General features: G+C 42.1%; 1 protein-coding gene across 1 annotated transcript in view; it reads right to left on the bottom strand.

The window, feature by feature from the left end:
- Positions 1–25746, bottom strand: part of SLC8A1 (solute carrier family 8 member A1) — a gene marked incomplete at its 5' end in the record, with an annotated part of 321178 nt that overhangs the window by 1713 nt on the left and 293719 nt on the right.

Below are 25746 nucleotides of genomic sequence, written 5' to 3'. Positions count from 1 at the left end.
ACCACCTCTGATGCTGGAGTCCCATAAGGGTGCCAGTTTGAGTCCTGCTTATTCTGCTTCTGATCCAGTTTCCCGCTAATGCACCTTGGGAAGGCAGCAGAAAATGGTCCAAGTACTTGGGCCCTTGGCACCCACATTGGAGTTCCAGGTTCCTAGCTTCAGCCCGCCTAGCCCTGGCTGTTGCACCATCTGGGGAGTGAACTACCATACAGAAGATGGATCTCTCTTTTTCTCGGTCCCTCCCCGCCTCCTTCTCCTGCACTCATTTTCCCTCTCTGTAACTTTCCCTCTCTGCCTTTCAAATAAATACATCTTTTTAAAAATAATATGTATTATTTATTTATTTGGAAGGCAGGGAGAAAGAGCAATTGACCTTCTATCCATTGGTTCACTCTCAAAGCTTGTAACAGGCAGGGCCAGGCTGGGCTGGGGCTGGGAGCCAGGAACTCCATCTGGTTGCCCATGTGGATGATAGAAATCCAAGTACCTGGGCTACCCTCTGTTTCTCCAAGACACAACAGCAGGCAGCTGGATTAGAAGTGGGGGGTAGCTGGGACTCATAGCAGGTACCCCAATATGGGATGCAGGCATACTAAGAAGCAGCCTAATGCAGTGAACCACAATGCCCATCTTGTTGGCTAAATTCTTTATCCACAGATATCACATTTCTTTGTAATATTCTACTTGCAGGGCAGCATTTTTCAGAGAGTCATCCCAGTCCATCTACAACAGAATCAAGTGGGCTCTTTCTAAACAGTGGGTATTACAAGGCTCCATCCAGCTATGCTGGGTGAGGAAGAGGGAGAGATGGGGGTGGAGAGGGAAACAGGCTTCTTCCGTACAGTAGTCCCCTTCCTACATGGCTGCAACAACCCGGGCTAAGCCAGGCTGAAGCCAGGAACCTGGAATTCCATCAAGGTCTCCCATGTGGGTGGCAGGGGCCCAAGGACTTGGACCATTTTCTGCTGCTTTTCCAAGGTGCATTAGCAGAAAACTGGATCCTAAGCGGAGTAGGCAGGACTCAAATCATTATGACCCAGGAATCCATTTTAATAATATCCTGAGAGATGCTAGGTCATTGGAAGCTGTGCACAGATGCTGGATGATATTAGTAACAGGTGCTGTATCAGCATCTGTAGTTTATAGATAAGTGAAGGGATCAGGAGAGATTTCTAAACATTTAAGAACAAGTCAATAGTGGAACTGAAAAGAATTAAATTCTGATAATAGTTGAAATTTGTCTAGAGCTTTATAAATAAGATTTACCTATGTTACTCCATTGATGATGATAATTCTTTTTTGTTTTAAATATGAATTTACTTATTAGAGTTGGTCAAGCAGGGAGAGAGAGAGATCTTCCATCCTCTGGTTCACACCCTAGGTGGCAACAGCACCTGAAACCTGGAGCCAGGAGCTTCAGCCGGGTCTCCCATGTGAGTGGCAGGGGCCCAAACACTTGAGCAATCTCCCACTGATTTTCCCAGGCCATTAGCATGGAGCTGGATTGGAAGTGGAGCAGCCAAGACATCCAGTGCTCATACAGGATGCTGGCATCACAGTCTGTGGCTTTACTTCTTCAGCCACAACGCCAGTCCTGATGGTGATAACAGTCCCATGGAATAAGAGAACCTTAAATGTGAGGAAACTCAGCTTAAGGATGGTAAATAATGAGCATAGCATCATAGAACTAGGAAGAAGCCAGGTGAGGGCTGGAGCCTCCACCACCTGTCTGCAAGGCTGATGCTTATTGTTTATCCTACCTTCCACTGTACCACAGGTCTCAGTGACTGTCCTCAAAGCATTGTGTTCATCAATAACCCTGAATGGGACTTTTCTCTGAAGACTGGAAAGTCATAGTCCACCACAGGGAGCAGGACCATAGTAACGTACACCTCCTGATAAGGAGAGCATGTTTGAGCCGAAGGGTTTCAAGTTTTGCCCTCGCAATGGACCGTGTGACCCTGGGCCTCAGTACTCATCTGTGGAATGGGGACTGCTGATGTGAACTTCAGATTCCTGGTAAGTTGGAAATGCTTGTTGTTGCCATTTTGGAAAGACCATACATACAGAGCAGCCTAGATAGAGGGGCAGGCATTTGGTATAGTTGGTTTGGTTGCTGCTTTTGACAGCCACATTCCATACTGGAGTGCCTGGTTTGTGTTCCGCTTCTGATACAGCTTCTTGCTGATGAGCACTTGGGAGGGTCCATGCTCCAGGCTTGGGTCTGTGCCACTGACATTGTACACCCAGACTGAACTCTGGCCTCCTTGTCTCAGCCTGACCCAGGTTTGGCTATTGCAGGCATCTGGGGAGTGAATCAGTGGATGAAAGATCTCTGTTTCCCTATATCTCTGCCTTTCAAATAAAATGATCGTAATAAACATTAAAAAATTGATGTAAGTATATAAACAGAACTTACAAGATTTCCAAATTTCTTGTCTTTATGATGCCTAGTTACGGATATAGAAGTCTTTCTGTTACCTTGGTAAAATGCCTGCCATGGAAAGTTTATCACAGATGTTGGTAACTTCCGAAGTGTGCTAATATTTGCAAAGGCAGTAATAACTAGTATTATATCACTACACGCATCTTCTCTGGTCCTTCTGGGGTCCCTGGCATACCCTGGGCATGTATGCAGTTGTATGATAGCTGAATTAGTTTCTCTCTTCCATTGCTATTCTGTTGCCACCATCTTCCCATTGGTAAACCCCCAATGGGATAGATATGTAAAGCAGGTGAATTTATATCAGCTTGTATGGTCTCATGCTTTATGATGGGAAGATTATTTAAGCTCTTCAGAAGCTACTGCATCTGAAGTGTTCCATTCTTTTTGAGAGGCAGTTCATCAACCCTCAGGGCCTATCTTATTGATTTTGATCTCTGTGATAAAAAGCAGGTTTTTTGATATTGACACTTATAAAATTGTACATATGCATGCAGTGCCCTGTGATGGTTTGATATATACATACATTGTAGAGTGTTCAAATTGGGATAAGCATATTATCTTAAATATTTATCATTTGTGATGGAAACATTCAAAATCCTTTCTTCTGAGCCTTTGACACAGTACATCATTATCTATTCACTGTATTGTACAATAGAACACCCAAACCTGTTGCTCCCATATAAATGTAACTTAGTTCCCATTGATCGTCTTTCCTGATCCCTCCCTCCCATTTATTCTCCCTAGCCTCTGATTACTATTCTACCCAACTCCTATGAGATCAACTTTTTTAGATTTTACATTAAGATCACATGATATCTGTATTTCTATGCCTGGCTTATTTCACTTAGCATAATGATCTCAAGTTCCATTTATGTTTTTTCACATGACAGCATTTCATCCTTGTTATGGCCAAATAGTATTCTATTGTATACCTGTACCACATTTTCTTTATCCATTCATTCACTGATGGAATCTTAGGTTGCTTCTATTTCTTGGCTATTGGGAATAGTAATGCAATACACATGGAATGCATATGTCACTTAGGTATAGAAAGCATGTTTTTTTTTTTTTTACTATTTTAAAATTAAACTATGGCAAATACTATTTTGCTTTCATGCTAGGCACTTTGCTACACAGGTTACATGTATATATACTCATTCAACCCTCTTACAAGCCTATGTAGTAGGTGTTTTTTCCCTTTTATAATTTGAGAAACTGTGATGTGATACTATGTCTCTTGGACAGTGGCTTGGTTGGCAGGACAAGAATTTTTAAGCCAAATCTGTTTGATTTCCCAGCCCATTTTTGGTTGATCTGTTTCTTCTAGTTAGAAACTCTGAAGCAGGTTCTCACGGAACACTCTTTCCTCTATCAGGGACGATGAAGACTGGAGACGTGCATGCAGTTTGCTAATCCGTCCTCCTGGATTTGTGCTTTGTGCATACATGATCATACACGCTGCAGCCCCGTGGGGATTAGCAGAGAGAATTGAGTGGGAAAAAAAAAAAAAAAAAGCATGACAAATCTTAATAGGCTCTTGCATTTCATTATTAGGCATTAGTAAGAGCTGCTGCAGCAGAAGCAGCTTACAAATTGAAGTTGTTTTCCTTTTCTTTTTCAAGGACAGGCAAAGGGGTAAAGTAAAGGAAGGTTCAAGGCAGCAGAAAGCAGCTTACAGCTCAGCTGCTGCTTAAGAACACCTGAAACGTTATTCTGCGCTGAAGGGGCTGCTAACGTTGCTACAGAACAGATGGCCACATTAGGTGAGGCCGTCAAAGGAGGGGGTGTTCCCTCTCCATGCTGCAGGGACAGGCGACCTGGTGCTGTTCCACAGCACAGACCTGCTTACTTTCCCTGGCATGTGGTGCACAACACACTGGACTTTTGCCCCATTTCCACTCAAACTCTAGAATTTCAGAATAGTGCCTCTGCCATTGTTTCAGAAGTAAAGGAGGTATAAAATAAATAAAAAAAAATTTCATTCCCTGGCCCAGGAATCCTGAACACCCAAACCAGTCTTTGTGGTTGAAATGGAAGTTATACCAGGATCTGCAGAAATTTCCTTCCTTTCAAGCCATTTTTTTTCCATATTCAATGTGAATATTGGTTCAAAGTTCTTAAATAATGGTTTCCCATTTTCAAATGTCTTTTTATTCCCTAAAAATTAGTAGATAAAGTGATTAGCTTGTCACATAAATGAAACATTTTTAGTGGACTTTTAGTTTTGTAGGTTTATTTTCCTGGGTTATATACATTATGACTTTTATTTTTATTTTCAATTAAAACAATTTAAAAATTATCAGAAGAAGTGTAAATCCAAACAATTAACCATAGCTCCATCAGAAATAACTGTTTTCTAAATGAAGTACATGGAGTCTCCCCAAACTGCCTTATCATGCACCGTATTTATGTGCTGTCAAAACCTACTCTGAACACTAAGCTTATAGCCTGCATATGATTGAACATGACAAATGCTATTCCTAAAGTAAAATCAAGAAAAACTATTGTCTTGGATTCAAAGGCTTATAATCATACTCAGAGCTTAGCCTATTAAATACAAATGTATGAATCATTTTTCCAGTGTGATTGGCATAAATGAAAACACAACAACATTTTCCTACATATATACCCATGCCATAGGAATTTTTGCTATTAACCCTCACTTTGACTTTAATACATTTTAAATTAGTTGTATAGTCTTAGCCTTTTGATCCTGTCTCCTTATTACATACCACTGTAAATTAATGAGAAGGAAGATGTGTTTGGGAGCAGCATGCAACTGATAACTATTTAAGTATTCTTTATATATTTATATAAATATATTATTTATATATATTTAATACATAACTAATACTTTAATACTTTATGTATTAATATTTTAATAAAGAATATATAAGGAGCTCAGGAAACTCAACAATAACAAAACTAACAATCCAATCTAGAAATGGGCAAAGGACATGAAAAGGCATTTTTCAAATTAAATTCAAATGGCCAATGGACACATGAAAAAATGCTCAGGATCACTAGCCATCATGGAAATGGAAATCAAAACCACAATGAGGTTTTACCTTACCCCAGTTAGAATGGCTATCATCCAAAAAACAAAAAAATAAATGCTGGTGAGGATGTGAGGAAAAAGATACCTGAATACACTGTTGCTGCAAATGTAAACCAGTACAACCATTATGGAAGACAGTATGGAGAGGCCTCAGAAAACAAGATTTGCAATATAACCCAGCCATCCCACTTGATGGAATTTACCCAAACAAAATGAAATCAGCATATGAAAGTGTGATCTGTATTCCCATGCTTATTGTAGCTCAATTCACAATAGCTAAGATAGGGAATCGACTCAGATGTCCATCAACTGATGACTGGATAAAGAAAATGGGGTTTATATACACTATGTATATATTATATAAATTTATATATTTGTGTGTGTATATATACACATACACATACTAATGAACTGTAAAAAAGAATGAAATCCTGTCTTTTGCACCAAAATGGATGCAAGTGGAAACCATTATTCTTAATGAAATAAGCCAGTACCAAAAAAGGCCCATATTGTGTTTTTCCTGATTTGTGGTAATATACAAAGCACAAAAATTTTAATGCATATGAGTGAAACTGACACTTTGAGATTTGATTATTGTTTACAGCCCTTGTCTATACTCTTGAGAAACAGTGGTTTTTCTACTTACTACTTGTTGAATTCTTTATTTGGTGGAGGATTAAGCTTATGATTATAAAATAAACTGAAAGTTGTCATTGTAAAAATTGAAAGGAAAAAAGTGGAGAGAGAACATGAGGGTAGGGAGGATAAGGTGGGACAAATCATTAAACCCTTAAATTTGAATAAACGAAGTACATGAAATTTTCCCACCTTGTATAAATGAAAAAATTTTACAAAACTACACATCACGAAGTTGGGACATAGTTGATTCCTGTTGATCTGCCTCAGGTTTACTGTATATAACCTTAGTTGATTAAGTATGTCAGTATGCAAGAATAGACAATTACCTTGTATTTTCCTCCATGAATTATTTTTACCTAGATTTTCAAAACTTTATAGCTACTTATAGATTAATCTGTAAGCATATCTTCTGTAAAAAGTTTCTCTTAAATCCTATATCCTATGTACAAGACCTTATGTATTATGTAGAGGAAAATGGTTCATCTTATTCTTGACTCTTAACAAATTTCACATTGACACAATAGGATGACTATTTAATGGAATTTCAAAATTTAATGGGGAAATGGACTTAAAAGATAATGCACATTTTCCATTATTTTTTGGAAGACAATTCATATCAGATTTTGGTGTAGGAGTTTGTTACCTGACTGTTCTTAGAATTGAATAATGATAGTGAATATCTTCTGATTTTTAAAGAACTAAATGAACTATTTGAAGATCCTAGGAAGAAAGATCACAAGGCCTAAAGATACTGCCATTGATCAAACCATGTCAATATTTATGAAATTAAGCCACATAACATGGTCACTTGCTTTTTAAAATTAGGTAAATGGTGTTGTCAAAATTAATTTTCTTTCAATCATTTTGACCAGCCATCTGTTTATATGAGGGAAGCCATGGTACAAAGGGTGGCAGAGACAACCATGTTTCAAAGAACGTGTCTGATGTGAATCAAATTGCATGCTACTGACATCAGAATACTTGGACAATTTTGTTTAAAAATTGTAAATGTGGAGCTCCACCATGAACCCACTTAGTCCCACCCTCTGAGTCTTTTTTTTTTTTTTTTTTTTTTTTGACAGGCAGAGTTAGACAGTGAGAGAGAGAGACCAAGAAAGGTCTTCCTTTTTCCGTTGGTTCACCCTCCAAATGGCCGCTATGGCTGGCACGCCGCACTGATCCGAAGCCAGGAGCCAGGTACTTCCTCCTGGTCTCCCATGCGGGTGCAGGGCCCAAGCACTTGGCCATCCTCCACTGCACTCCTGGGCCACAGCAGAGAGCTGGACTGGAAGAGGAGCAAACGGGACAGAATCTGGCACCCCAACCGGGACTAGAACCCAGGGTGCTGGCACCGCAGGCGGAAGATTAGCCTAGTGAGCCGTGGCGCCGGCCCACTCTCTGAGTCTTGAAAGAACACAGGAATGTGCATTTTAACAAATTATTTTTCACATCAAGGTTTGAGAACCACTGCTGCAAGACATGGAAGTGGGAGGTACTATTCCAAATGCCCACAGTTTGGGAGCCTTGCCTGGAGGAAAACTTGATGTTTGAGTTTCCCTGAATCACTTGATTAAGGAGAAGCTGGTTGCTCTGAGAAACACTGATGCCCTCAGATACGGTGGTCAGTTATAAGACAACCTGGGTGGGCTTGAGGGAAGTGTTGGGGATACTTCATTGTGACTCCTCCTGCTCTCAAGTTATGCTATACTTTCATTTTTTAAAAACCTTTTGCCAGGATGGCTACTCTGAAAAGCCTGGGGAGGGAAAATCTACCTAAAATTAGTTGAGTTCTAGTTCCTGTACTTGCCAGATAGGAAATGTACCTACTTGATATGACTTTGAAAGGAATGAGCTAACATGAAGGGTATCTAGAATATGGCCTAGCACTTGATGAGTGTTCAGTATTATTATTTTTATAGTATAACCCAGCCAGATTCCATCCAGAAGTGGTAGGAAATTCTTACGTTAATGATTCTAAATTTTGGGGCAATTATAACACCCTTTATAGAGATTTAGTACTTTTATAATTCTATTCATTTAAAATGTGATTGAGCATAAAATTATTAAAAATCAAGAGATCTGTGCTTAATTTATTTTTAGAATTTTATATGTTATTAGTCATAAAGAGACTATGAATCTTCTGGTTTCAGACCCAAGTCTTACTCTCATCAGTTTGGGGTTCTGGTTTCACATATTTAAGCTGTTTGTAGCTTCATCATATACAGAATCCTTCGGAAAAGGATCCGTGATCATTTGGCACTTTGAGGGTTGTTTGTTGTTTTGCAGCTGTAACTCAGGAATGACAAGCTATAATTAGTCCTCTGCTGGGCCAATTTGCAGACCCCAGTGAGGATCATTTTGCTTTGGAACCACAGCAAGTCTCACTTTTGGTCTCAACCCATGATTTTTTATTGTGATAACCTAATAATAGCTTGTAATTTATGAAGGCCCTTGTCAGAAAGCCCCCTGGGCTCCAGAAAGGGGGAGAAAGAAAATAGCACATCACATAATTTCCTGATCATAAATAATGGAATGAAAAGAAGCTATTTTCTCCTTGTGCAGAAAATACAGGATTTATATGTGTTGAGCTCAATGAAGGTTATCAAATATGCTCACAGATGGATTTAGTACTCTTGGATCATGTGCTGGGAAAGGTGGCTGAACAATGCAAGGCGTTTTATGGGCTGAAGGCCTTTTCTGGAATGGAGCAGAGTATAAACAAGTAATATATAGCTTATGTTTCATTCCTGAGAAAAAGCAGGATGTGAGGTCTGTGTGCTGAGGAGTGATGATGGCATTCCAGCTGGCATTGTGCATAAATGCCAAGAACCATGATTTCATATCTATAATATGCACCATCCTAAACAGATATTAAAATTCTTTTATAGTCACATGTAAAATTTGCCTTTTAAATTGAGTCAGCATTTTATTTGCCCTCTCTTCTAAAAATACCAGTGGCCTCACATTTATTTTGTTACTCATGCAGTGCCCATGATATGGTAATTAAGTTATGCTTCCTTAAAGTCCGTGTTTTCTTCTTTAGAATATAATAGCAATGCCATTCTTTGAGCAGGGAGATCTTGTGCATGGCTGCTGAGCAGTACACCTTGGTCTTTGCACCCTTTTCCTAATGGTTATTATGTATTGTACTGACCCAGAGGCCAACAGCCAAAATCTGAGAGTAAGAAACTGAACTTAGATGTGTTGTGATCAATTGACTGAATGGTTGAGGACATTTTAGTACTTATACATCATTAAACATGGGTACTATCCCAAGATTCTGAGTGATAATTCCAAGTGCTATTGGGTGATCTTTCTCCCTAACAGTCAGTAATCTTGGCTCATATATTACAGTTAGGGGAATGGTAGTAAGATTGTTTTAAAAGGTGCACAAATCAATATATGCAGAAAGCAATGAAGCCCCAAAATATCTCACACTTGTAGTTTATAAATGTCTATAGATATTTTATGATGAATAACTTAAAAATCATACAGAATGCATGCTAAATCCTGGAATTATATTAAGTACAATTACCATCAAAGAATTTATGACATTTTTATATTAAAGTTGGTCCTTGGGAAATATTGAGAAAAGATAAATCGGTACATTAGTTGTAGCTTGAGGCTGGAGGTGGAAATAGGGATTATCTGTAAATGGTCTGGAGAGATCTTTATTGGGGTGATAAAATATTCTAAAACTGGATTAGGGTAATGACAAAATGACTCACTGAATTTCCTAAAAAATACTAAATGGTATACTACAAATGAGCGGATTTCATGGTATGTATATTATGCCTCAATAAAGCTGTTAAAAATTGCAAGCTGAACCTGAATTTAAAAGGAAAGAAATAAGGAAATATTCTTGAAATTTTTCATTTTCATTAACTGATTTTCAATATGTAGAGAAATGAAAGTCATCTATTCAATATTATTTACAAGGCATTCCTAGGAGACCTACATTCCTGTTCATCTCCAAGGAACGAAAGGGCCTAATGCTTTTGCTCCCCTTGATGCTCAGTTTTAATGGAATATGCACTGATGCTGAAAAGGGGAGACTCATATTCATCTATATCACACATGCATCACGACAATCCTGCAAACACAACACACAGATACAACACACCTGTACAGCATGATGTTTCCACCAAATGCCCTTTCTTTGGCTGACCTTGAATATGTAAGAACCCAGACAGACTAAGGTGAAATATATTTAGCTCCCTTCTCTTATACTGTGATCTTTATAAGGTGAAGTTGGATAATGTGGGTTACGGCACTAATCCAAAGACTGCGCAGGGCACATGCTGAGTGTTCCCGGTCCCTGGACCACCTGCTGGCAGATGACATCATTGTTATCACCCTCGTATCATTCTGGGCTCTTACCCAATGCCAAGTACCCATTACATACTGCCCTTTGAGTAAAATAAATTGGGATTTTAACTGCCTTGAAATCCCTTTAAATGTAGTTAATGTTACCTCTTCTTTCAAGCCAAAAGTATAAAGGATGCAAATGGACTTGAAATGGATCTTTCCCACGTCCATATAAATGTTGTGGTCTCGCTGCACCGAGCCTATTCTGCAGTATTTTCTAGCACAGGGTGACCGGCAGTTCTTGAGCCACTTACATTGCGTGTCTTGTGAAACCTGGCGTCTAGTCTGTCTTTGCTGCACCCTCTCCTCATAAATTTTTGCTCTTGTAGGCTTCCTTCAACTCTAATCATGGGAAAGTACACACACAGCATTTTGCCTCCTCAAGACTGCTTAACAGTGAAGTTGAGGTCCAGTGGAAAGCCCTTTGCATGACTAGGATAGCCCAGGGCTGCTCCTTGTGCTGTATTCCTGGGTGGCCCGACCTCTTGGTCTTAACTTCAGATCTGAAGGTTCATTTTCAGCAATCTTGACCTTTCTTGGTAGTAAAGAAACTAGGCACTTAGAATATCTGAAAACAAAATATAACTGCCCTTTAGAATCTTCTTGGGGGAACTGGCACTATAGACTTAAGGAAATGTTTGCTCAGGGCAAAGCAATTCTGTTTTCATTTCCATTTAAGTTGATGTGAAATGTTAATCAAAAATGAAATATATATATACACCCTAGCAGTGACACTACTTGAACACTGGCTACTGACTTGAAATGCCAATGTGCAAAGGATAAAGCTCACAGAAAGGGGAATTGTGGGAAACAAACACATTTGGGGACACCCATCTCACCAGAACTTCTAACAGGACAATAATGCAGGCAGGCTGGGGATTTACTTGTTTTTGTGCTTTACTTGCTACCATGTAGGTGAGTCAAATAACCCAGGATGCTGAAAACCATTTGTCAACATGCTGAAATATAATAGAAAGGAGATCTAACGTTTCTTGAGTGTCTGCTGTATGTGTGGCTCTGTGCTGAATACTTTATAAATGCACTCTCCTGTAACATTCTGTACAACTCTGTGAGAGAGGTTTTCATGTTTTCGTGATTCAGGTCAAGCAACTACACTTTAGAGGAACTAAGCCATCTGTCTCTGGAGGTGTCATACATACACCTACTAAGTGGAAGAGGGAGGAGTCGTTTGCACTCAAGCATGCCTGACTCCAAAGCATAGATTTTTTTTTTTTTTTTTGACAGAGTGGACAGTGAGAGAGAGAGACAGAGAGAAAGGTCTTCCTTTGCCGTTGGTTCACCCTCCAATGGCCGCCGCAGCTGGCGCACCGCGCTGATCTGATGGCAGGAGCCAGGTACTTCTCCTGGTCTCCCATGGGGTACAGAGCCCAAGGACCTGGGCCATCCTCCACTGCACTCCCTGGCCACAGCAGAGAGCTGGCCTGGAAGAGGGGCAACCGGGACAGAATCCAGCGCCCCGACCGGGACTAGAACCTGGTGTGCTGGCGCCGCAAGGCGGAGGATTAGCCTAGTGAGCCGCGGCGCCGGCCAGCATAGATTCTTTTAACCTTCTTTGCTGCACAATCATGAACACTGCACAAAGAGAAGAGTGTGTACTTTTTTTCTGAGACTGATGTTGCTAGCCATCAATCTACCTGTGAGTTCTGCACTGACGACATCTAACCTGCCTGTAGTGAGATGGGATGAGTAGAAACGATTGAGTCAGTCTGCTTCCCTGCTGTTCATCGAGGAAGCTCAGATGGCTCTAGAAGCTCAGAACCACCAGGTATAATTTCTTGCTGTGAAGGGTGTTTGTTTTGTGTTCTGGTGTTTCCTCTTAATCCCATCTCTTTTGTTAAGCAAGAGGTAGACTGAGTAAGTTTACCGATGAAATCTTGGGCAGTACCTCTAATGCTCTGCCTCCTAACCTCCTACTTTGCTCAGGGATCAGTGCAGAGGAACTTGATTTCCTAAACTGCCAGGGAACCTTTGCTGAAGAAGACTGCTGGCAGAGCATTCCCAGTATACTCATCCTGGGCCCACTGACCCACTGTCTGAGAAGCCTGATGAGGATTGTCATGCATTGCATCTTTTGCCAGCCAGTTTCAGAGAGTTTCCCATTGTGTTAATGCCTAAATTTTTGTATGTAGGAAATACTCAGAGTTTATGGGTATGCAATTGGGTCTTTGTTTTTGAAATGTTTTAAAGCATGTGCTCTACTAGGTGTTTTGGATTCCAAAGGGCATAAGAATGCCTGATGTTAAGGAGCTTGAATATAATCCCACTGTTTCATGCTTTAAAACTAACAGAAGTTAGTAATTTCTAAAAAAATTACAAGACATGGGAAAGAATATATAGAATGCTATAAAAATAAATCTAAGGTAGCATGATATAGTGCCTAATGATTAAGTTATAAATGTAAGAGATAATATGGATTCCACAATTGACCCAATTGACCATCCATATAAATTTGGCCTAAATAGGGCCAAATCATTTATTCCCAGTGACTCTTAAATTCTTCTTCTAACTTGAGGATCCTAGGGCTGACTTGCCTATGAAGAATGAGAGTGTCATTCAGATTAAGATACTTGCTTGAGACTGCAGTATACAACCTTCATAGTCATACCAGTTACTGTGTCTTATCGCTTTATTTCTCGGTAGACTGTAAAGTATTTGTTACTTACATAGGCTATTTAATATCTTAGTTTTGAGAATTATTAGAAAGAAATTAAGAATAAAAAATGTAAACCATTAATAGTGAATAACATTTGTTCAATACATAAAAAAATTTTTTTCTAGAAGGGTGCCAAAATAGAAAACTCTCATTTTTAGGAGATGGAGCTAATGGACAAATAATAATAACAACAATAAAGGTTGTGTGACAGCAAAATCATTTCACCTCACTTACTGATAAGCCTAAGAAAATAGATAATGTGAATGCAGTGCTTATGCCTATGCATCATGGAAATTTAAAAAATTTTCTTCCCTGATCATAAAATTTGTTCCATTTAATCTCATGTTCTGCAGAATTTGATACCTTCTGAATTTGAGTTGATTACAGTGATTTTCAACTGAAAAAGTACTCTGAGACCCCCGTTATTAAGTAATGCTCTCATCTACTGGGTTTGCATTGCTGTGTTGTCTCAGGCCTACTTCACAGACAAGTAGAGTGACACTCAGAGTCAAGAAGTTGATTGAAGCCATACAGTGAATAAGGGTCAGATGTCCAGACTCCTGGATCTAGTTCTGAAGTTCTTTTCACTGTGCCTTTTGGTGCACATTCATTAAAAATGCAGAGATCACAGTGAACCATCAGTGTAACCAGTTTCCCATTAATTTCTTATTATGACACTTAGAATTCTGAAAGAGAACTCAAATATAACATTTTCCTTCAAATAATGTGGTTGCTTTTGATAAGATTCTATGAGAAAAGTTTAAACATTTGTGGGAAATGGAATTAAAAGATGAGTTTATTTTGGTGCACAAAGTTTTTTAAAATGTATACATAAGATTTTCAAGAACTTTTATAATATCACTTGTATGCATGGATTTCACATGTTTGCACCAAAATAAATGCATGTTTTAATTCCATTTTCTGTATACTTGAATATACAAAAATTCAAAAAAAAAAAAAAAGCTAAAATGGTCTGTTGCCTTTCCTGTCATGACTTAAAATTTCTAGAGGGAAATAATTCCTACAGATCTCATAGGATAAAAATATATTCAGAACATTAGAAGGAAACAAAATTTTACAATGCCAACATAATAAGAGGAAGCCTAGAATACTCAATTTTTAAACTTTTCTGGCCCAATATCAAAGAGTTGATAAAGAAAAACTACAGGAGGCAGCGGGATACCATTAAGCACAAACCCAGTGAAGATGTACAGAGAAAGACTGAGGCAACAATATTCCCAACTTGTCATTAGCTAGGAGTTTTCACTGTAATTAAAGAATGCTTGGGGCCGGTGCTGTGGCTATGGTAAAGGCACCACCTGCAGTGCCGGCATTCCCATATGGGTGCTGATTTGAGTCCTGGCTGCTCTACTTCTGATCTAGCTTTCTTATGTGGCCTGGGAAAGCAGTGGAAGATGGTCCAAGTCCTTGGGCCCCTGCACCCATGTAGAAGACCTGGAAAAATCTCTTGGATTCAGATTGGCACAGATCTGATCGTTGCAGCCATCTGGGGAATGAACCAGTGGATGGAAGACCTCTCTCTCTCTCTCTCTCTCTCTCTCTGCCTCTGTGTAACTCTGCCTTCAAATAAATAAATAATCTCTAAAAAAAAAAAACTTAAAAGAATGCTTACCTCTATTTAATCCAGTAAGAGCAAAAGATGAGAAGAAAGCCTATATTTGGAGTCTGTATATAAGCTGAATGCCTTGGCCTAATATACTCAAATAATTGTAAGAAGAAAGAATGCAAGTATAGGTGATTTCTAGTACAAAAAAAGCTGGGTTCTATATGTTCCTTCTTACATTTTAGTTTTTTTTTTCTTGAATTTTAGTTTTTTTTTTTTTCATAGAAACAATGTGATACTCTTATGGACTCATGTTATGAATGGTAAAATGTCTATTTAGCACTCTACAAAATGTACTTAAGTTTTAAAAACTCTGACTTGCAGTGAGAATTTAGACTAATTGTTAAGATATGTGCATCTCCAGGAGACCTCAAATAGCTAAAGCAATTTTATACAATAAAAACAAAGCTGGAGACATGACAATACCAGGTTTTAAGACATACTACAAGGCAGTTGTATAATCAAAACAGCCTGGTACAGGTACAAAAACAGATGGATAGACCAATGGAATAAAATAGAAACACCAGAAATCAATCCAAACATCTACAACCAAGTTATATTTGACCAAGGAGCTAACATCAATCCCTGGAGCAAGGACAGTCTCTTCAACAAATGGTGCCAGGAAAACTGGATTTCCACATGGAGAAGTATGAAGCAGGACCCCTACCTTCCCCAAAATCCACTCAACATGGATTAAAGATCTAAATCTACAAACCAACACCATCAAATTAATTGAGAACATTGGGTAAACCCTGCAAAACATTGGCACGGGCAAAGAATTCCTGGAAAAGACCCCAGAGGCACAGGCAGTCAAAGCAAACATTAACAAATGGGATTACTTCAAATTGAGAAGTTTCTGTACTGCAAAAGAAACAGGAAAGTGAAGGGGCAACTGACAGAATGGGAGAAATTATTTGCAAACTACGCAACTGATAAAGGATTAATAACCAGAATCTACAAAGAGATCAAGAAACTCCACAACAACAAAACAAACAACCCACTTAAGAGATGGGCCAAAGACTTCAACATTTTTCAAAAGAGGAAATCCAAATGGCCAGCAGACACATGAAAAAATGTTGAGGATCACTGGTCATCAGGGAAATGCAAATCAAAACCACAGTGAGGTTTCACCTCACTCCAGTTAGAAATGCTGGTGAGGATATGGGGAAAAGTACCCTGTGGGGAGCAGCTCGGACTAGACTGTTACTGGAATTAAGACTTATTCTATGCATCTGCTCTCCCACAATATGGCGCTGGGAGAGAAGTAAACAGCTTCTACCCAGCTGCCTCCAGTTCAACCAATAAACAGCAGGACTTGCTACTGATTGGAGGAGAGCAGCGTACTCGGCGTGTGGGCAGCCGAGTTAGGATTGGCGGAGGAGGACTATAAAGGAGGAGAGAGACGGCATGCACCAGGAACATCTAAGGGGAACACCTAAGGGGAACACCTGTGCAGCCCCCGAGAGAACCGGCCGGCGGTGTGCCACTCCCCTGCGGAAGTGGGGAATGTGGCCAGGGGGAACTGCCCTTCCACGGAGGTGGAAGGGATAGTAGCCAACCCGGGAAGAACCAGCAGCAAACCCGGGGAGGGCCGAGCAGACAAAAGAACAGCGCAGGGTCCTGTGTCGTTCCTCCACGAAGAGGGGGAGCGACAGTACCCTGATCCACTGTTGTTGGGTCTTGAGAAAGGAGGACCAGCAAGGGGAGGTTTTCAATACCCAACTGCAAGTCTCACCTAGAAAGAGGCAGCAGTACATCAGACACTAGGCAGGAGCCCTTCTACTTTAGAAAGTTCTCCAGGACCACTGCCAATTAATACTAAGCTTTAAGTGAAGAGAATTCATTTTCTCTATTTTTCTGCTTGTAGCAACTAGTCTTTGTAATGTAGATACATACTTTTTTTTTTTTTTAGTTATCAGAGGATATAATAAAATGCTGTCTTGAATCAGCAGTGTTGAAGAATAAAGTCAGAAATATTATGTTCACTCAGAATCTTGTTTAATTTGCATAACTGCTTTTGGGGAGGGAGGAATGCCTGTTCATATATATATATATATATATATATGATTATCTGAGATTACTTGTGCATATATTGTTTGGGGAACATGCTGCACAGTTAATATGCAGGAAATTACAGGAACTCTCCCAATCTGTGTCTCAATGGGAAGCATTTATGCCCTGTATGGAAACCATTTTAACAACTAATGGTTCTACTGCATTCTCCCAAAGCAGGTTTCTTACCTCTTGATGTCTCTACCTGGGTTCTGAGTAGATTTTAAGGGTAGAACAAATGGCTCTTCTAAATATTAAGGTTTGCTGTAGTCCCATATGTCTTGTTATAGAAAAATAATTTAAATCCTATGGTTGTTACCCTTTACAAAAGAGTTTATTAAGAGAAGAGATGTACTGAGGCATTTTAGAAGATTGGCATAAAGAAAAGGAATAAGTGTTGAGGTAAAGAATTGGGAATAAAAAATCAGGAACAAGGATTTCTTTTGGTAGGAAAACATTTTTTTTTTTTTGACAGGCAGAGTGGACAGTGAGAAAGAGAGACAGAGAGAAAGGTCTTCCTTTGCCATTGGTTCACCCTCCAATGGCCACCCAGGCCTGCGCGCTGCAGCCGGCGCACTGCGCTGATCCGATGGCAGGAGCCAGGTGCTTCTCCTGGTCTCCTATGGGGTGCAGGGCCCAAGGACCTGGGCCATCCTCCACTGCACTCCCTGGCCACAGCAGAGAGCTGGCCTGGAAGAGGGGCAACCAGGACAGAATCCGGTGCCCCGACCGGGACTAGAACCCGGTGTGCCAGCGCCGCAGGCGGAGGATTAGCCTAGTGAGCCGCGGCACCAGCGAGGAAAACATTTTTGAAAATGAAATGCATTTGGTAGGATGAACTGCTATCTTTTTTGAAATACAGGCTACTTTGGACAACTGTCACAAGAGACATAATTTTGCACATATCTTCCTCCAGGGTTAAACCCATGGCCAACAGTATGTGCTGACTTGAGCACCATTTGATGCAGTAACTTAAGCCATAGGGTAAGTGGACCCCAAAACATAATAACATCAGATGGAAGCGATGGACAACTGTGATGTTTGGTTACTTTGGTTGGGGGTGTGTGTGTATTCTTCAAACAATAATACAACCTAAGATACTTATTTTTCAGTTTCCTTCTACTTGGTATATTCCTGGTAGTTTTCAGAAAAAGAATTCAAAATTTAAAACAAACGTGGGGCCGGTGCTGCGGCTCACGAGGCTAATCCTCCGCCTTGTGGCGTGGGCACACCGGGTTCTAGTCCCGGTTGGGGCGCCGGATTCTGTCCTGGTTGCCCCTCTTCCAGGCCAGCTCTCTGCTGTGGCCAGGGAGTGCAGTGGAGGATGGCCCAAGTGCTTGGGCCCTGCACCCCATGGGAGACCAGGAAAAGCACCTGGCTCCTGGCTCCTGCCATCGGATCAGCACGGTGCGCCGGCTGCAGCGCACCGGCCGTGGCGGCCATTGGAGGGTGAACCAACGGCAAAAGGAAGACCTTTCTCTCTGTCTCTCTTTCTCACTGTCCACTCTGCCTGTCAAAAAATAAATAAATAAACGTGGAATTGCTGGAACAAAGCTTGGGTTGTCCTCTGGGGGTCAACAGTCATCTCAAGGACTTTGACTAGCCTTGCTGTAAGGTGTGAGACAGAGCAATCACAAACCCCCTGCTTCATCTGCTGACACAGTTGAATGCCAAAACTACATGGGACCTCTCACTAGGCCCCCCGGCGGCCAGTCATTTGGATAACACCAGGCAGTATGGATAAAGAGGATGAATGTGGACACTTCATTCAGGGCCACTCGTGGGCTGAGGTGTCTGGATTTATGCTGTTCAGACCATTGCAAATTACATAACATAAATTACTCAGCATCAGCTATAAGAACTAAATCATTGAATTCCTTCTGTCTCAGACACTTTATTAGTGCATAATTTATAGATATGTTCTCCAGTCTGCAACAATTCTGCATGTTAAGCGTGGTTTTCCTATTTTACAAATGAAGTAACTGAGGCTCAGAGAGTTGAAGTAACTTGTCCATCGTCACTGAGAGGATGATAAGTGATGGATCACAGACATAAGCCTCAGCATTCTCTTTCATTGCCCCAAAGACAGATAAACAATGGAATTTATTCCTTGCCCTTGAATCTCAATTGGGTCTCACACCCTATTGCCTGACACCCCCACATTCTTTCCCAGGTTCCCAAGGCCCCACCCAGCCACCTGAAAGACCAGTTCCAGGAATTCACCACTGCCTGCTGCCCTTTACCCCAACCCCATCCCTAGCCCTCCTAAAATATAAAAAGGCCCGGCCCCTCTGCCATGTGTTCCATCAATGTGCACACCGGCAGTTGGTCACCACCTCTACAAATTTATTTTCTCTGAACAAATTTGGTCTGGCTGCAGATTTGTATACTGCCTCCTCTCTGTTCTGTGCCTCTTTCCCTAACACTTTTGGTGCCCCGTGTAAGGAGGGGAGTGAAGGATCCGGCTTTTTCGTTAAGAGTGGAGATTCCCTCCCCCTTTCTTCCAAACTCTATCTCCCTTTTATGTTCATTTCTGACTTGGCTTCTCCTCATTGGGAGGAGGTGCTATGTCCAGGATTCCTCCGGCTGTCCTCCTTGGAGTGACCCAGGTGGGCCTGGGAGACACCCCAATTTGCACTTTCTCATCTTCCCAATGAATGTTCAGCCAGAGCCCTTTGCCTGAATCTCATTCTCAACCTTCGGATCGGTAAGAGAGTCCTCTATCACCTCATGCACACGGGGGCGATGCTCCGACTGGCTCATCTCCCCTCTTAGGGCCTGGGGTGTTCAGTCAAGTCAGTTTCCGTTGCTTAGAACCAGGATGCTGGTCTAAGCTTGGGATTTCTTGCTGTCTCCTCTTAGGAGGACTCAGAACTTCGGTTCTCATTTGGGGTAATCCTTTCCCAGGGGATGCCCTATGAAAAGGACCCTCTTTCCTCTGGCTGTATTTTGCCTAATCCATGGGCTTCAAAATTTCTCACATTTCACTGAACTCCCCTTTGGCCTGCCTCTTAAAAAGCTTGCACAAGCTAGGCCTAAAGGGAGAGATACAGTGGAAGCGATTAATTAATCTCTGTACTAAAATTTGGCCTCAATGTGAATTAGACAATGGCTCAAGATGGCCAGAATTCAGCACCTTTGATCTCCAAATTCTCTGCGACCTTAATAGTTTTATACAGAGAAACAGCAAATGTTCAGAGGTCTCTTACATCCAGGCTTTCTTCCCCCTTCGAGGTCAATTCTCCTTATTCCAAGTTCTCATAGATAAAGAAGCCTTGGATCCTTCCCTTAAACTTTCTACCTCCATACCCCCCTCTCTCTCTCCACCTGAGAAGCCGGCACCTCAGGTGCACGCCCCTTTGCTCACTCCATCCTTATGTCTTTCTTGCCCCTCCTCCTCTTCCATCCCACCCGCAGCAGCAGCAGGGGCATTTGCTGCCCCTCCGCCCTCTTCTCCCCGGAATTCTCTTTACCCAGTTCTCCCCAAGGAAGAAAGAACTCATTGCTAGCCTTCTGCCCCACTGCTGTTCCCTTCCTCATCTCATCCCCTCTGTGACCTTGCCCCTGCCCAATCCCCATCCCAGTCTCTGCACTCCTCTCTGACCAACCCACCTAATCCGCCCCCATTAGATCCCACCTTGTTTCCTCCCCTCACACTATCTCCTCCCCCACACTCCTGAACTATGCAACCAAACCCCTTCTCCCCTTGAGGGAGGTGGCTGGAGTGGAAAGTCCTCTTAGGGTCTGTGTGCCCTTCTCTCTATCAGACCCTAGTCAGACTGAGGAACGTCTAGGCTCGTTCTCAGAGACTCTCTCCAAATATTGTAAGGGATTTCTCCTCCTGACTCAGTCCTACAGCTTAACTTGGAATTGTCTGTATTTAGTTCTATCCTGTACCCTACCTCCAGACAAACCTGAATGTCTCTGGCATGCTGCCAAGGAAGATGTAGATGAGATGTACTGCACTGCCAGGCCCCAGACAGACAACCAGAGGCTGCTCAAGCCCTCCCCAGGGCCAAACCTAACCCAGATTGGATTTACTAACCTGGGGACCCGGGGCTACAGGCCGGAGACCACATGATCTCATGCCTGCTGGCAGCTATGAATAAGAACAGCCATAAACAGGTTAATTGAGAGGGTCTAAGTGGTCACCCAGGAACCCAATGAAAACCCTGTGTTTTTATGTATTGCCTTACAGAGGCAATGACAAAGTATACTAACAGCAATCCCAATTCCCTGGGACGGTGTCTGGCAAGTGAGTTTCTTTCTTGGTGGACACTGGTGCTAGCTTATCTGTTTTAAATGAATATTGCAGTCTTCCCTTCCTTCCTCAGTCTCTGTTGTTGGTATTAAAGGCCTAATTGAAAGGTCTAATGAGACCCCTCCCTTACATTGCTCCTTCAGAAATGTTACTCTCCTGCATTCCTTTCTCATCCTTCCTAACTGCCCCACACCCCTCTTAGGGACTTTCTCCACCTTTGGGGCATCTATGTCCATTCCCACTGGGGATTAAGCACAAACCTTTATACTTAACATTTGTACCTTCTTCTCCCCACCTCTCCACCCCAGACTCCCTCCCTTCCCTTGGTTAATCCTGTAGTGTGGGATACTTCCCACCTGGAAACTGCCTCCCACCATACCCCCACCAGGTCTAAAAGACCCTACAAAAACTATTACTGTTCCCCAATATCCTTTAAGCCCAGAAGGCCATAGAGGTCTAAAACCTATTATAGGCCGCCTCCTCCAAGCTAACATACTCATTCCCACTCACTTCCCCCATAACACACTTATACTGCGAGTCAATAAACCAGATGGCTCTTATCACTTAGTACAGGCCCTCATACATATTAATGCCACTGTCCACCCCATATATCATTTACTTTGTAGCCCCTCCTGAGAGTCCTGTCTCCAACATACAACTGTGGGGAGCAACTCGGACTAGACTAAGTTACTGGAATTAAGACTTATTCTATGCATCTGCTCTCCCACAATATGGCGCTGAGAAGGGAGTAACAACTTCTACGCAGCTGCCTCTCGCCAATTTGATTGACTGAGCTGCAGGAGCTGATCTTGCTCCTGATTGGAGGAGAGCAGCATACTCGGCGTGTGGGCAGCAGAGTTGGGATTGGCGGAGGAGGACTATAAAGGAGGAGAGAGACAACATGCACCAGGAACATCTATCTGAAGGAACACCTGTGCAGCCCCCGAGAGAGCCGGCCGGCGGTGTGCCGCTCCCCTGCGGAAGTGGGGAAAGTGGCCAGGGGGAACCGCCCTTCCACGGAGGTGGAAGGGACGGCAGCCAACCCGGGAAGAACCAGCAGCAAACCCGGGGAGGGCCGAGCAGACGAAAGAACAACGCAGGGTCCTGTGTCGTTCCTCCACGAAGACGGGGAGCGACATACAACTATTCTTTTAAACTTTTTAGATGAGAAGGGTTATATGATATCGCCAAAGAAGACTCAGCTAATTTCCACTTCTGTCACCTTCCTGGGACTTCTCATGACACCAGACACTCGCACAATTCTTCCAGCTCAAAAACAGGCAATGCATTCTCTTCCTTTCCCAAGTACTAAGCGTGATATACTCTTTTTCTTGGGACTCAAGAGATATTTTCGCATCTAGATTTCAAACTTTTCTCTTACTGCTGAACCTCTCTATGAAGCTACCGAAGGCAATATAGATGAGCCCTTGCAAGAGAGTCCTCCCTAGAAATCCCATTCCAAAGCCTAATGAAGGCTCTTCTACAAGCATCCACCTTGAGCCTTCCTAACCCACTTAAACCCTTCCTCATCTCTATTCATAGCAAACACTGGGTCTCCTGGCCCAAAAGGCCAGAGGCTATTACACCTGTGGCCTGTTTCTCCAAATATTTAGGCATTGGAGCCAACCTTGATAAACTCCATTTAAGGGTTCTAAGCCACAGCAGCCCTTCTCATACCTGAGATCCAGAAACTAACCCTTTATCATCTCTTACAAATCTGACTCTCTCATGGGTTGTAAGACTTTCTCAGCCACCAGACTTTTCAATCTTTATTGCCATCTTTGTGTCCAAGTGCTTCACTCTACCCTTCTCCAGCCCACCATTACCTTTTATCGCTGCTCCTCTCTCAACCCAGCTACTCTCCTCTCCACCACCCTCTCTGATCCCCTCGAACCCCATTCCTGACCTGACTTCCTTGATTTTTCCCTGACTACATTTCACCATCTCACAGAATTCCTATTCCAAAGGACCTGGATTGGTTTACTGATGGTTTGCTTCTAAAACTCCCCCTTCTCCCGCTGGATATGCAGTAACTGAGGGGCATCGTGATGACACCTCCTCCTCTTCTCTGCAAAGGGTCATAGAGGCTGGGCCCCTACCTCAAGGCACTACCTCCCAACAGGCTGGATTGTTAACCTTGATTTGAGCCTTCACCTTAGCCAATGGAAAGACAGTCAATATATACACAGATTCTTGATATGCCTATAATATCATCCATTCCAATGCCCAGATATGGCAAGAAAGGGGCTTTCTGACAGCCCGAGGGACCCCTTTAATAAATGGCAAGCTGATAAAGCTCTTCTTGATGCTGCTCAGCTGCCAACAAAAGCCGCTATTATTCACTGCAAAGGCCACCAGAAGGGTAAACAATACCTATCTGAAGCTAACAACCAGGCTGATCTGACAGCTAAAGTGAGCCTGTCTTTTCTCTTTAACTTAGCCCCTGTATATTCAAAGTTAGAAATCTCTCAGTTCCAACATCAGAAAGGACTCATGGTGGTTTCTAGATGAGAAACTAATAGTCCCTTCTCTCCAAGTTACCTTTGTTTAAAAAAAAACACACACACACACACAAAAAAAAAACCTCCATTCTCTGTGTCTCTTAAACTCCAACTCTCTTCTTCACTTCCTGAGATCACACATATGTGTAACTCCCAGCATAAGAGAAACTCTGTGTAATATATCTCAGACATGTAGCATCTGTCAAACTGCTAACCCTAAGATCAGGCCCATTCCCCAGTCCAGGCCTGTGGATTGCTCCCGGGGGAGGAATGGCAGATTGACTTCATGTATATGCCACCAGTTAGGTGAACATGTTACCTTCTGGTGATGGTGGACACCATCTCGGGGTGGGTGGAAGCTTTCTCCACTACTAACAAAAGAGCTTCCACCTTTTCCACTCTATTAAATGATATTATCCCAAGATTTGGATTACCTGCTTCCACTCAGATAATGGAATGGAGTTCCCCTCCCAAACTACTCAAATAGTATCTGCCTCTTCACATCTCATGGCATTTTCACATTCCTTATCATCCCCCCCTTCAGGAAAAGTAGAATGGATGAACAGAATTTTAAAGCAGGCTCTGACTAAACTCTCCACCCCAGTCCACTAGACTGGGTAAAAATTCTTTTAGCTCTGTTAAGAATTAGATCTCTTCCCCGGAAGCCCTTAATGCTTAGCCCTTTTGAAATTCTCTATGGAAGGCCTCTCCTTTAACTGAAACTTCCTTCCTCTACAAAACTCTGAAGCTATTCCTCCTCTCACTTCTCCTCCTCTTACCTAAATGTGCCTTTACTTATGGACCTATGCAGACACCCACCTACCCAAACCATACTCTCTGCCTCCCCACTCTATTCCTACCTTTCAACCTGGTGACTGGGTTTATCTAAAACAAAATGAGGCTGCCCTAAAACCAAAATGGAGTGGGCCCTACCAGGTGATATTGACAACCCCCACCACTGCCAAACTCAAAGGACACCCCCCTTGGGTACATTTTACTTCATTAAAACTAGTAATATCTCCCTCATATAAGTCTATGCCCACAAGGACCCACCACTCTCAGGTTGATGCGCTAATGAGATGTCTCCACAAGGTAACTTTGCTTCATTTTGGTCATCTTTTCTACCTTGGGCAATGTCTCTGGTATCTCCTTTTGTCCTCATAATATAGTACTCCTATTTCTTCCATGTATAATTAATTTATTCCAAAGGTTCTTGCAGGAACAAATAACTGCTGTATCTCAAGCCTTCTCGCAGTTAACAACACAAGACTGCTCTTCTTCAATCAATCTGATCTTGAGTATAGACCTCTGCTCAAGGCCTTGCTCCATGTCTATGCCCCCATCAGCGGGAAGTAGCCAGAGAGAAATCGGCACCCCATCTCCTTATCTATACTCGGAGTCAGGATTGATGAAACAAAGACATAAGCCTCAGCTATTCTTGCTCATTGCCCAAAAGATAAACAAACACTGGAATTTATTCCTTGCCCTTGAATCTCAATTGGGTCTCTCACTCTATTGCCTTGACACCCCCGCATTCTTTCCCAGGTTCCCAAGGGCCCAGCAGCCACCTGAAATGCCAGTTCCAGGAATTCCTCTCCACTGCTCCCCCTTACCCCTTACCCCCACTCCCATCCCTATGCCCTGGAGTCAGGGCCCTCTGCCATGGGATCCATCAGTGTATCTGCCAGCAGTTGGTCACCCACCTCTAAAAATTTATTTTCCCTGAATAAATTTGGTCTGGCTGTAAATTTGTACACTGCCTCTTCTCTATTCTGTGCCTCTTTTCCTAACGTTTTTGCTGCCCTGTGTGAGGAGGCACCAATCTGCTCTTGTTTTCCTAATAATAAAGTATCCACATGAAGAACTAGTGAGTTCCAGTGCAAAGAAAGAGTCATATGCCCATAGTGACATTTCAGCTAATGATATATACATTGGTGGTCCCATAAAAAGGTATTGCTTAGTGAAGTCACAGCCATCGTACCTTGTGAAAGTACAAAAGTATGATGTTCATACACGGATGAAATTGTCTAATGACACATTTCTCAGAATACATACCCGTTTTTTGAGTAATACATGACTGTATATTATATAAAATATACTGTTTCTGACTCAACCCAAAAGCC

The sequence above is a fragment of the Oryctolagus cuniculus genome, chromosome 2, assembly GCF_051225735.1.
Source record: "Oryctolagus cuniculus isolate XC-2025 breed Fujian yellow rabbit chromosome 2, ASM5122573v1, whole genome shotgun sequence".
In the NCBI taxonomy this organism is placed as follows: domain Eukaryota; kingdom Metazoa; phylum Chordata; class Mammalia; order Lagomorpha; family Leporidae; genus Oryctolagus; species Oryctolagus cuniculus.
The sequence above is the reverse complement of the archived record's forward strand: the minus strand, read 5'-3'. Positions and strand labels throughout refer to the sequence as shown.